The sequence below is a fragment of the Macaca fascicularis genome, chromosome 18 (genome assembly GCF_037993035.2).
Source record: "Macaca fascicularis isolate 582-1 chromosome 18, T2T-MFA8v1.1".
NCBI classification, from domain to species: Eukaryota; Metazoa; Chordata; class Mammalia; order Primates; family Cercopithecidae; genus Macaca; species Macaca fascicularis.
The window spans coordinates 18,945,717-18,958,199 of NC_088392.1; positions in this window are offsets into that span (position 1 = coordinate 18,945,717).

Consider the following 12,483-nt stretch of genomic DNA (forward strand, 5'->3'; position numbering starts at 1 on the left):
GGAATGGTTTGCATTGGCCTAGCTTGTGCCATGTACCCATCCTTGAACCAGTGTCTATGGCAGAGAGACACTGTGTCCAGGGTGTAATTGGAAGGGCTCCTTCAAATGATATAAAAAGAGGCACTGGATTACCAGAAGACAGGGGAAAGGGTGCTGAGTATGCAGAAACAACAAAGGTGAAACATTCTACACAAAACCTTTCCTGTCTCTCTTATATTTAGCTACTTCTATCTCTGTTCTCCCATTGTACTTTCTTATTTCCCTCTTAGAGCACTTACTGCATTGTACAGCAATACCTACTTACTTGTTTCACTTTGCTATTTGTAGAATTAAGTGAAGGTTCTCTCTGTTATTTTTATCTATCACAATGCAATGCACATGACAGGTGCTCCATAAAGGCTTACCAAATAAGCCTTGTTTTGAATTAAAAGACAAGAGTTTGAATGTGGGGAAGATTATGGCAAGTGAATGTGGTGGCTTTAAATACAGATGCTCCTCAACTTAAAGGGGGTTATGCCCCAATAAATCAACTTTAAGTCAAAAATATCGTAAGTCAAAAATGCATTTAATACCCCATAAATTCATTGTGGGGTCAAAAAAATCATAAATGGAACAATAATAAATTGGAGATCATTTATATGTCCACAAATTCTTTAACACCCTTCCCTTCCAAAGCTGGAGTCAATTCCCTTTTTCTTGAATGTCGGCTGCACTTAGTGACACACTTATAACAAATAGAATAAAGAGGAAATATTGATGTGCAACTTTGGCAACTTTGGAGACTGTAAAAGACAAATGGCCTCCTGCTCTCTCTCTCTCTCTCTCTCTCTCTCATATCAGATGCTCAGGGGAAAGCCAGCTGCCATGCTGTGAGGATACTCAGGCAACCCTGTGGAGGGGCTCATATGGTAAAGAGCTGAAACCTTCTGCTCAGGCCAGTGAGAAGCAGTGGCATCCCGTCAGCAGCCATGTGAGTGAACCATCTTGAGAGCAGGTCACCCAGTCTCAGTCAAGACTTCAGAAGAGGGTGGCCTCAACTGACACCTAAGCAACCTCATGAAAGACCCTGAGCCAGAACCACCTAGCTAAGCCACTCCGTGCTTCCTAACCCCCAGGAACTGTGAGAGATGATAAATGTTTGACTCTTTTAAGTTAGTAAATTTGGGGTTAATTTGTTATGCAGCAATAGACAACTGTTACAGTGCATAAGAGCTTCACAGAGAAGTGCAATGAGGGTTAAAGAAGGGAGAGGTGATATCCACACATGAGGATAGACAGCAGAAAACTCTCCAAAGGAGAGGGGGGCCGTTGGAGATGGGTCTCTCAGAGGACTGACCCCACTTGTGCATATGGAGAAGAGAAGTAACATTTCAGGAAAAAGAATAAGGAGACGGAAAAGTGAAGATCATGCTCAGGGCCTAGGGACAGTCTCAGTGATTTACCTCAATGGTGCAAGTAAGAAACCAGTGGGAGATGATCAGGAAAGGTGGTGGTACTCAAAAGTAAAGCACCCTATGTGCATCCTCTTTCTCACTCAAACCCCTAAGGACGACCGTCTCTACTGTTTGGTCCTTGAACCTCTTCTCTTTCATTACTGAGTTGCTTGTTGATCTCCCCCACATCTGAGATGTTAATCAATTTCTACTGAATTGTTTAAGATGCAACCCAGTGATTCAGTCTCACACCGCCAACGGTTTGCTTGTCTTCTGCACCTGCATATGCTACCAGCAACTCAAATACTTTGTCTCTTAAATCCATCTTTCCTTCCAGCCATCCTGCCTTCAATCTCAAGAATGGCCCTGCTGTGGTTGACATCTCCCAGGTCGTTACCCCACGGGTTATGAATCTGGGTATAGATGTGGAAATCCAAGAGGCAAACAATCTCATGGAATGTTTCCAAGGACAGAATTTAGCACCACTGGATAGAAGTCTGTGGGACATTTCAGGGGAAGCATTGTCCATATCACTACCTTTAGAGTTTGCCACCTCCACCCCCGACTGAAGAACACACATTTGTCGTCCACATACCTACGCTGTTTACCAACTGTGGGATGGATGCCTGTTTTTGATCACATTGAAAGCAGCAACTTTCCTTTTATTCTAATCCCGAATGCTGCTCTCAGGCATATGTGTATCCATCCTGGTCTGGTTAAAGATGAGGTTAAAGAGGTAGTTAGTCCCTGAGGCTAAAAACCTCATTGCCTTGGCATCTCTCTGCAGTTCAATGTCAAGTCTCATCAATTCTGCCTTCCCATGGTCTCTGGCTTTCAGGCCCTGCCTTACAGCCAGGCTGGGCCACAACCCACAGGTTCTCCACCTGGCTGCAGTTGAGAGTCCCGGAATGTTTTGAAAAACTCCCTTGCCTGGATTTCACCCAAGACCAATTAAATCAGAATATCTGGGGGTGGCGTCTAGACATCTCATTGTTTGAAAGTTCATCCAGCAACTGGAATGTGCGGTCAGGGTGGAGGAGAAAAAGACTTGCCCATGCAGACCTGACCTGGCTGCGCTCGTTAATTACTCCCACCTGGGAAATCATTCGCACTTTCCGAGAATCAATTTGCAATTCTATAAAATGCAATAATACTTTCCAAGCAGGATTACCGAAGGAGCAAATGAAACAGCGGTATGAAAAGATGTGAAAATGTAAAGAAGTAGGTATTACTATTGTGATGATCACACTGTTACTGCTACTCGGTCTAATTCTAGTCTAATCACCTCCATGGGAACTGGGGAAATGGCTTTCTAGTCGCATGCTTTTCCTCCGGTAGCTGCTCTCCGACTCACCCTTTATACCAGGGCCAGGTCAGCTTTTCTAAATCATCCTTTTGCCCAAAAACAATTCTGCTTTTTCATTTCTACCAAACTAAGTCCACCACTCTACACCTACTTAAGTTGAAACCCAAAGAATTTTTCTAACCTTATTTTCTATTTCCTAAATATGGCCCATGTATGTCCAACCGTCACCACCCAGCTAGCCAGTCAGCCAACCAGGGTTTCAGTTCCTATTATATGACAGCACTGTGCTAGAACTGTGGGAAAATGCGAAGATGAAGCAGAGGCACATGAACCAAGAAGCTGACCATCAGAAGCTCATAGAAATGATCAGTTTTAGATCAATACAATCCCTGAAGCCATCTTTAATCTTCCCATCTCTCTGCCTCTGTATTCTCTAACACAAAGGTGTGCCCAATGCTCACTGGCTCTTGAATAATTCTTGAAAAAGCTTTGAAAGATGAATAGATACAATGTTCAATTACCAAATGGAAAAATAATTTGTGTCTGTTCCCCAGATCACAACAGTTGGTAGACCTGGCTTCATGGGCATGTGACCTGTACAATCACACAAGGTCCCACACTCAGAAGGGTTCAACATGTGGTTTAATGCTCTGCTGTCATCATCTTGAAATTCTTAATAACTTTTGGGCAGGCACCTTACATTTCCATTTTGTATTGGGGCCTACACAATGATAGTGAGTGATAATGTTTGATTATTCATCGATTTTCTTTTTTATTGTTTTAAAAAGGATTTAAGGCAGTATTAAAAATGGCTAAAATGAAGGAAGATAAAATTTAAAAGTAGTTCTTTAATGAGGCAAAGGAAAAACAAGATTAGGAAGTTAAGATGGAGTGGGGACTGAGTTCACTCCCTTGGAAAGCATGTCAGGATGGCCAATTCACCTGCTGGAAATTGCCCATGGCAATCCCAGCAGCCATGCTGAGAAGGAAGGAATGACCAGTTATAAGATGTGCCTTAAACATGATCAGTGGCTAACGAAGAAGCACAAATATCCTTGACAGGAGACCAGTGGGAAATTTCTCTCATTGGTCTTCATAATTGGGATACGCTAAAATACTCTTTAGGGACAACGTGACTGGCAACTTCCAAACCGTGAACCCAGCAACAAGTGGCACCAGGTCAGTTCTTTTGATGTTCCTCACACTGGAGGCAACACATAATTTGGTACAATTGCTTAGCATAGCTTTGCCCATGGCAGGGGCTCAGCCCATATGTGCCCACTGAGTGAATGAATGAATAAATACGATGGGGTACACGAAGCAAAGTACATGTCTGTCTCTGGTGGTCTGACTTAATTCTGGGATAGATTTTAGAGTATTTGAAGAACCATCCTGGCTAACACCGTGAAACCCCGTCTCTACTAAAAATACAAAAAACTAGCCGGGCGAGGTGTCGGGCGCCTGTAGTCCAAGCTACTCCGGAGGCTGAGGCAGGAGAATGGCCTAAACCCGGGAGGCGGAGCTTGCAGTGAGCTGAGATCCGGCCACTGCACTCCAGCCCGGGGGCTACAGAGCAAGACTCCGTCTCAAAAAAAAAAAAAAAAAAAGAAGAATGGATGGGGTCCATATTCTTTAGAGAATCCTCCAAAGAGAAATTCTGCTTCTCTTTTGTGTTTCAAAGGATACTATGCACCCTGCAGAATGGGAGAAATGTTTGCAAATCACATATCTGATAAGGAATAGTAATCCAGAATGTATAAAGAATGTCTAAAACGCAACATCAACAAAAACAAACAATTCAAAAATGGGCAAAGGACTTGAGTAGGCGTTTCTCCAAAAAAGATACGAATGGCCAGTCAACACATGAAAAAATGCTCAACATCACGAATCATTAGAGAAATGCAAATCCAAACCACTGTGAGACACCATCCATTAGGATGGCCATTATTTAAAAAATGAAATGAACAAGTATTGTCAGGGTTGAGGAGAAATTAGGACCCTTGTGCACTGTTGGTGGGAATGTAAAATGGCATTTCTGCCATGGAAAACAATAGGAAGTTTGCTCATAAATTTCAAAGTAAAACTACCATATGATCTGGTAATTCCACGTATGGGTATACTTGGAGGAATTGAAAGCAGGGACTCAACCAGGTATTTGTACACCGATGTTCATAGCAGCATTATGCGCAGTAGCTGAAAGGTGGAAACAAGCCAGATGTCCATTGACAGATGAATGAATAAACAAAATGCGATATACACATACCATGGACTATAAGCCTTAAAAAGAAGGGAATTCTGATATGTGCTATGGCATGAATGAATCTTGAAAGCATTAGAGGAAAAAAATGAACCACATATAAAAGAAAAATATTGCTATGAGTCCACTTCTATGAGGCACCTAGAGAAGTCAAATTTATAGAGACAGAAGGGGAAATGGTGGTTGCCAGGGGTTGGAGGAGGCAAATAGGGAGTTACTGTTTAATGAATACAGAGTTTCAGTTTGGGATGATGAAAAAGTTCTGGAGGCTGGGCATGGTGGCTCACCCCTGTAATCCCAGTACTTTGGGAGGCCGAGGCAGGTGAATAACCTGAGGCCAGGAGTTCGGGATCAGCCTGGCCAACATGGCAAAACCCTGTCTCTACTAAAAATACAAAAATTAGCCAGGCATGGTGGCCCACGCCTGTAACCCCAGCTACTCAGGAGAATGAGACAGGGAAAATTGCTTGAACCCCGGAGGTGGAGGTTGCAGTGAGCCAAGATCGCACCATTGCACTCCAGCCTGGGCAACAAGAGTGAAACTCCGTCTCAAAAAGAAAAAGGAAAAAAAAAAAAGTTCTGGAAACGAATAGTGGGGATGGATGCACGACAATGTAGATATACTTAATGCCACTGAACTGACACTTAAAGATGGTTAAAATGGCAAATTGTATATATTTTTTGACTAGCTTTAAAAAACACACAAAGTGTTGTTTCTCTCTGTTGGACCTTTGAAATTCTGTATAGCAGTGAATCTGAGGTTATTTATTTCGAATACTATGATACCTAAAAACTGCTCTTACTGTGGAAAATCAAAGCATATTGGTAGAAAAATCATATTGAGATGATTTCAGCAGCAAATAGCAGAAGGCAACACAAAATGGCTTGAATAATAAGGAATTTATTATCTCACAAAATGAAAAATGGCGCGGGGGTGGGGGGGAGCACCTGTAAGGTTGGTGAACTCAGGCAGAGTGGTACCATTCCGGTATCTATACAGGAAGAGGCTGTTCCCTCTTCTCCCTGTATAATGTTCTTCGAGGAAACTCCGCTCTCTGCTACGAGGTGGTTGCCGACATCCTACCATCATATGCGGATTCGGTAACATCCAGCAGCAGACGATAAGCTGCCGCTTTGCGCATCTCTTTTCGATAGTGAGGAATGCTTTCTCTAGAAGCCTTCTAGTCGACTTCCTCTCATTTTTCATTGTCCAATACTGGTCACATCCCACCCTTAAACCAATCATAGCACAGGAAATGGTACCACCAGAGGTTACTGCATAACTAGTCAGGATAGTCTGAGGCACTCGGGTTGGGGAGGACACTGGAACAGAAAAAGGAATATGCCACATGGGGGAAGGGCAAAATAGACAACCAACAGGACACAGCCAAGCCTTGAAGTTCACTGGAAGTATAATCCTGGGTGACTTGCATTCATATCTCTGAGCCTCAATTTCCACAACTGTGAACTGAGGCTAACAATACTCCCTGCCCCCAATTAGATGGCTGGGAGGATTGAGAGAATGTTTGCAAAGCACCTAATATAGTGATTTCTACACATTACTGTACTGAATATCATCTCATTGCGGACATACACAATAATGCTTCATAATAACAGCTATCATTACGATTTTTCTTCTCCCAAAAGGGAGAACACACTATTTCTTGGTTATCTTCTTCGGTTACCCATGGAGGTAAACACTCAGAAAATAAATGGCATCTAGAGAAAGAACGGCTGCAGGTTGTGGAATCCAATTCTGTGTCAACCAGAGTCCTAGGACATATTCACTTGCAGGGCTACCATGATAAAATGCCACAGACTGGGTAGTTTAAACAGCAGAAACTTATTGTCTCACAGTTCTGGAGGCCAGAAGCTTGGAATCAAGGTGTCAAAAGGATTGGTTTCTTCTGAGGGCTGTGAGGGAAGGATCTGCTCCAGGCCTGTCTCCTTGGCTTACAGACTGCTGCCTGCTCTGTCTTCACATTGTCTCCCCTCTGTATTTGTCTATGCCCATAATTTCCTCTATTTATTTATTTACTTAGAGAGAGAGTCTCACTCTGTCACCCAGGCTGGAGTACAGTGGCACGACCTCGGCTCACTGCAACCTCTGCCTCCCAGGTTCAAGTGAATCTCCTGCCTCAGCCTCCCAAGTAGCTGGGATTACAGGCACCTGCCACCACGCCCAGCCAATTTCCTCTACTTATATGAACATCAGTCCTACAGGATTAGAGCCCATCCTACTGACCTGATCTTAATTTGATGATCTCTGTAAAGACTCTAATCTCCAAACATGGTCACATTCTGAGGTACCGGTGGTTAGAACTTCAACATTTGAATTTTGGGGGACATAATTCAACCTGTCACATAAGGTGAAGATTGGCATTGGGAAGTCCATATTCCTTAAAACCAAGAGTGAGAACTCTCATGTCATGTCGTAACACTTTACCCTACCGACACCCATCCCCTTCTCTAATTTCTGTTTTAAATGAATTTGGAAAATAATCCTAAGTCTCACACTGACAGAGCTGGATCAACTGGGTTGTGATAGATTTGTGAAGAGATAATTTAGGGATAATTTCCCTAGAGGGGCTATAGGAAACATGACTCTGAAAGAGAGAATAGAAAGTCCCAACTGGTCATTTTAAATAATTTTTTTCTTTTCTTTTTTCTTTTTTTTAGACAAAGTCTCACTCTGTCGCCCAGCCTAGGCTAGAGTGCCATGGGTCACTGCAACCTCCACCTCCCAGGCTCAAGTGATTCTCCCACCTTAGGTTCCCAAGTAGCTGGGATTACATGGAGCCTGGAGGAACTGAGTTGTAATAGATTTGTGAAGAGACAATTTAGGGATAATTCCCCTAGAGGGGCATAGGAAACATGACTCTGGAAGAGAAGATAGGAAGTCCTGATTGGTAATTTTTAATGAACTTCTTTTTTTTTTTGAGATGGAGTCTCACTCTGTTCCCTAGGCTAGAGTGTAATGACGTGATCTCGGCTCACTGCAACCTCTACCTCCTGGGCTCAAGTGCTCTTCCACCTCAACCTCCCAAGTAGCTGGGATTACAGGTGCTCATCGCCACATCCAGCTAATTTGCATATTTTTATATGTTGGCCAGGCTGATCTTGAACTCCTGACCTTAAGTGATCCACCTACCTCTGCCTCCTAAAATGCTGGGATTACAGGCATGAGCCACTGTGCCCGGCCCATTTTAAATGAACATTTATTAAACACTGAACGCGTGCAGGGCATGAACACTTTATTCTGCATGATGCTGTGGGGCGTGGGTGTGCATGGGTGGATGAGATGGGTAAATAACAGCTTAGGATTTACTGACCGTTACAAATGTGTGAACAGCTAACTATGATATAAGGCAGAATGCAAGCGCAAAATAAAGCAGCAAACAATGTGTTATAAGAGTGCAAAGAAGGTAAAAATGAATGTGGTTGGGGAAATTTGAGTGAGCCTTGAAGGGGAGAAGGTCAAGGTGAGAGGCAGAGATGTAAATGCCCTCAGAAACTTTGAAATTACCATATCTTTTGGGATTAACAAGTACAAATGTGGGTTGCACTGCTGCATAAGGAAAGGTACAGAGGAGCTGTGAGAATGAGGATAAGGAGGAGCAGATCCACTTGAAATAATGGGGGAGATATGGGGTCCTAAAGTACTGTGAGCTGCAATGTCAGGCACCCTGACCTAAAATAGGAATGGCTTGGAAGAGACTGAGATGCATTTTAAGGCACATCAAGTGCAATTGCCTGGATTCTTTGGTCCATGGGAGGAATCAGTGCAGCAACTAGGGGAAAGTGCTTTGGGTTCAGCAGGCCTGAGTCAAGTCCATGTTCACCATTTACTGGTTACATCATATTGGGAAAGATGCTTAAATTCTCTAGGCATTTGTTTTCTCATCTGTAAAGTGAGGATAATCAAATTACTTCTAGTGATCTTGCAAGGACATGTATGGAAATACACAATCTGGTACATAGACTTAATAAATGTTTGCCAATAAAAAAGAAGTTATAGTCATCTATTAATTTTGGACATGGTTGATATGCTGAAGTTCCCTTGTCCTGTAGCAGAATAATTTGTGTCCTTTAAAACCATCAAATCTGCTGTGAACATTTAAGGAGCTGTGAAGCGACAGAAGGAAAAGGTTTGAGAAATAAACAGGGGGTCTTTACTCCATGCCCTCTCCCAGCACACTTCACCCACTGGCAAGGCAGGGAAGGAACAGCAGAGGAGAAACACTGAAGTCAGAGTTAGAGGAGGTGGGTTTGTGTAGACGTCTTACGTGGCATTTCCCTGTGCTGACCTCCTCAAGGTCTGACCTGGGGGATGTGCAGAGGCTGCCACTTCTCCTCTTGACCACTAGAGGGTGAACTGACTTGATCCCCTAGATACAGGTGCAATATAAACAGATGCTTGGATTCCTTGAGTTTGAATGATGACGGCAGGCAGTGGCTGAAAGCAGACGCATTGGGGAGGAAGAACTGCCTGAAGCTAGGTCTGGGCTTGGGGCAGGTACAGGGGTGACAGGTCCACTTGGATGAGGTGCAGGTGGATTACAGAAGAATAGACCCTGGAGAAACTGGAGCCAAATTCTGTGGACCACCAGAGGGCAAGACATTGGATTCAGACTTGGGGGTCTCAAAAAACAGTGGTGGGACCTCCTGGTTCCTTTGTTCCTTTTCTCCTTTCTCAAAGTGGCACCATTCCATGATCTGGCAGCTGGAGCAGCAGGTTTAGTTTCCAAATGAGGGGAGGGGCCAAGTGGATGCCAGGAATCTGACAGCCAATGGAAAGGAAAGGAGGACAGTTGGAACCACATGGGTGACAGAAGGTCAGCTGGAGGGAAGGTGAATAGGACAGATGGCGGAGGTGGCAGACAGTGGGGTGAGAGGGGAGCTCCACATTCCAACCCTTCCCTGGCTGATCACATGTGGTCACTCCAATCCATTAGGGAGGGTGAACACTGTCTTGTGTTGATTGTACAAGGAATGGAGCTCAGTGTATGATGATTCTCCTCTATCGTACTTATAGCAAAAACAGCAGCAATTTGCTAGTGGATGTGAGGATCTTACTCAACCCCGAATTGCACAAACATGATAAGAACACAGCAGATACCTGCTGTTTAGGAGGGTGTCCAGAGGACTTTGTCATCATAGTCTGAGCTGATATTTAGCCAGGACACACACCATAAAGGCCATACTGATTTTGTATGGCCATTGCCCAAAATGATAGATGGAGGCCTATGCCTGCAGATTGTTAACATGTTGCATGGTGACTGAACATCACTCTTGGCAATGGTCACATCATTCTAGCCAACTGTTTTGGAATGTGTGTTGTGCATATCAAAGATGAGGTTACAAAAAAATACAGAGGCGTGGTGGGGGGACTCATGCCTGTAATCCTAGCACTTTGGGAGGCCAAGGTGGTTGGATCACTTGAGGTCAGGAGTTCGAGACCAGCCTGGTCAACTGGTGAAACCACGCCTCTGTTAAAAATACAAAAATTAGCTGGGCATCGTGGCACATGCCTGTAATCCCAGCTACTTGGGAAACTGAGGCAGGAGAATTGCTTGAACCCAGAAGGCCAAGATTGCACCACTGCACTCCAGCCTGGATGACAGAGGGAGACTCTATCTCAAAAACCAAAACAAAAAACAAAACAAAACAAAAAACAAAAAAAAAGAGATGGCTTTGTTTAATCCACCACTACTTTTAGAAAAGCAATCTGGGTTATTTCCTAGATTGAGGTTTTAAATCTTTTGAGGTTTCCAAAATACTTCAGTATTTTGTTCTAGATGAAGTTTCATTGTCCTAAGTAGCACTGGGTTCTAAATAGGAAAAAGATTAGATAATATGTCAAATTAATACCTTTTGCATTCAGAACACCTTACCAGAATAAGAAGTCTGTGGGATTCGTTTATATAGGGCCCCAAAATAAAAACAGTTTTGAAATGTGCACTATATTGAGCAATCATTACTAGTAAACTTTCTGAGGCTAAATAAACTTTAAGATTTGTTTTTTTTTTTTTTTGAGATGGAGTCTCGCTCTGTTGCCCAGGCTGGAGTGCAGTGGTGTGATCTCGGCTCACTGCAGCCTCAGCCTCCAGGGTTCCAGCCATTTTCCTGCCTCAGCCTCCCTGGCAGCTGGGATTACAGGCTCATGCCACCATGCCTGGCTAATTTTTGTATTTTTAGTAGAGATGGGGTTTTACCATGTTGGCCAGGCTGGTCTCGAACTCCTGGCCTTAGGTGATCCACCTGCCTCAGCCTCCCAATGTGATAGAATTACAGGTGTGAGGACCATGCCCAGACTAACTTTAAGACTTCTTAGACTTTTTAAGACTTCTTAGACTTTTTAAGACTATATATACTTTAAGGTGGCTAATATCACATAAGGGAAAAGTAAATTTGCAGATCAATTTGGTTTAAACATCTATTAGGAAGGATGATAATGTGTTCGGTTAAAGACGACTCTGGCTTATCACTGACACCTTGTGAAAGTTGTCTAAACATGGGATCCCACTTCAATGCTTTTAAACAATTTTTTGAGGTATAATTTACACACCATAAAATCCACTCGTGTTAAGTGTAGAATTCAATGATTTTTAGTAGATTTACTGGGTTGTGCAACTACCACCCTAATTCAGTTTCAAGGTGCAATTTTAACATGTAAAATTCAAACATGTTGAGTAGAAAAGTCACTCTCAATATTGGGCTGGATTAGGATCTGCAGGGATATCAACCACTGAACAGGGTTTGCTTGTTTCCTCATCCCAGTTCCTCTCTCTCTCTGCCTTCTTGCCCCACTGTCTGCCTTCTTCTTAGTGTGTTAGGTGCTGAGGATCCAAGTTGAAAGATGATCTCTGCCCTCCCAGATCAGGAAGACAGTAATGAAAAGTGACTGAAGAGATCATCACATTCTTTTGTGAAAGTGTCATCCCCGACAGAAGGGCTGCCCTGGGTATTATGGGATCACATTAATCTCAGCTCCATGCCAGGTTCTCAGAGATTTAAGGGCTCAGCTCAATAAACATTTATTGGGCACCTGTGCTCCATGCTGCTGGTACAAAGATGAAGAGCTCATCCCTGCCCCAATGTAAGCAACTCTCATACAACCTCAGGTGACTCAGCATCAATCAGTGTTATAGATCTGACTGACCCTGTAACCCAGTTCCAGCATCTCGACCTTTGCCCGTGGGGAAGTGCAGGCACTCCCCACTTGTTCCCTCTGATGATGGGAACAGGCTTTCCCTATTTACTGGCATGACACTTTCCTTTTCTTCCTGCAGTTCTTAGCTCAGAAAACTCCTCTTCAGAAAGGCCCTCCCTGGCCACCGATCTAAAATTTCCCCCAACACACAGACTTCATAATGCCCCACCCCTGCTTTGTTTTCTCCCTTACCTTTTTCACTCTCCAGCCTACAAATTATTTATTTATTATGGGACTAAATTCCAACTTTTTTTTTTTTTTTATCTTGCCCAAA